Source organism: Meriones unguiculatus, chromosome 20 (assembly GCF_030254825.1).
Source record: "Meriones unguiculatus strain TT.TT164.6M chromosome 20, Bangor_MerUng_6.1, whole genome shotgun sequence".
NCBI classification, from domain to species: domain Eukaryota; kingdom Metazoa; phylum Chordata; class Mammalia; order Rodentia; family Muridae; genus Meriones; species Meriones unguiculatus.
The window spans coordinates 31,243,785-31,245,309 of record NC_083367.1 but is presented as its reverse complement, the minus strand read 5'-3'; the positions used below and the strand labels follow the sequence as shown (position 1 = coordinate 31,245,309).

Sequence of the window (1,525 nt, the reverse complement as noted above, 5' to 3'; positions counted from 1 at the left end):
CTGTTGCTTTTTTTTTTCTTTATTAATTATACTTTACTCACTTTGTATCCCCCCGTGGTTCCCTCCCTCCTCCCATCCCAATCCCTCCTTTCCTCCACCCTCTGCCTGCATGCCCCTCCCCAAGTCCACTGATAGGGGAGGACTTCTTTTCCTTCCTTCTGATCCTACTCAATTAGGTTTCATCAGGAGTGGCTGCAGTGTCTTCTTCTGTGGCCTGGTAATGCTGCTTCCCCCTCAGGGGGAGGAAATTGAAGAGCAGGCCAATCACTTCATGTCAGAGACAGTCCCTGTTCCTCTTACAATGGAACCCACTTGGATACTGAACTGCCATGGGCTACATCTGTGCAGGGGTCTTAGGTTATCTCCATGCATAAAAATATGGAACGCTTCATGAATTTGCATGTCATCCTTGTGCAGGGGCCATGCTAATCTTCTCTGAATCGTTCCAATTTTAGTATATGTGTTGCCGAAGCAAGCATGCCCTGTTGCTTTTGAAAATGATTGCACGATACATCTTTTTCCATTATTTTACTTCTTCTTGTTCTGAATTGTTTTATTTGAAGTGAGGTTCTTTTTATTTTTTCATTTCTATTTTTTGTTTTTTTTTATTGTTTTTTTTTTTTTTTTTTTTGAGACAGCGTTTCTCTGTGTAGTTGTGGCTGTCCTGGACTCACTTTGTAAACCAGGCTAGCCTCGAACTCATAGAGATCTGCCTGCCTCTGCCTCCCCAAGTGCTGGGATTACAGGGGTGCACCACCGTGCCCGGCTGGAGTGAGGTTCCTGGGGAGATGTGTTTGGGCCACATTTTTAAACCACTCTCATCATTTTAGTTTATTAATGAGTATGTGTATGCCATGTATGCTTAGTGTAAGTACTGATTTTTACTTTTAAGACAAACTTTTTCTTCATTTTAAAAAAATCCGATTTTTTTTCTTTTATTTTTGGACCTGCCGTAATGCTGAATTGAACATGCTGAGCATATTCTTGGATTGTATTTTAAGCAGCCATGTTTAAAAAGGAAGACTTTAGCATGCGTTCTTGTGAGCCTTTATAAAGCGTTTGTTCTAGTGGCCACACGCACGCATGTACATAGTCACATAGTGACTCACTGGTGCTGCTATTACCTGTTATTGGTTCCAGTAAATGTGAAATCAGATCTTCCTTTCCATGTCTTTACTTAAACATTTCCAGAATTAAATCTAGAAACTCAGAACATTTTATATTTCTACTTATTTTTGAAAATTTGATTATGACTACTGTATTTACATCATTATCCCTCTCTTCTCCCCATGCTTCCTCTTCAACCTGCTTATCAAACTCATGGCCTCTTACTCTTTAATATATATTCTATGAAATACATTAAGTTAAAATATTACATAATTTATATGTAAAACATGTACATATCCTCCTGATCATTTAGTGTTACTCATACGTGTCCGGAACTGACATCCTGAGATTTGATAAACCTATCAGGGGTTTCTTTTCTGGAGTTGATCGATTCCCCCTTTCTCTCAACAGTTGCCCT

The 1,525-nt window shown here is 39.4% G+C and overlaps 1 non-coding gene across 1 annotated transcript; it reads right to left on the bottom strand.

Annotated features, from left to right (window-relative positions):
• Positions 1–372: 372 nt before the first annotated feature.
• LOC132649626 (U6 spliceosomal RNA) lies at positions 373–477 on the bottom strand. Its single transcript, XR_009588110.1, has one exon. It is a non-coding gene; the product is annotated as a U6 spliceosomal RNA (small nuclear RNA).
• Positions 478–1,525: the final 1,048 nt, after the last annotated feature.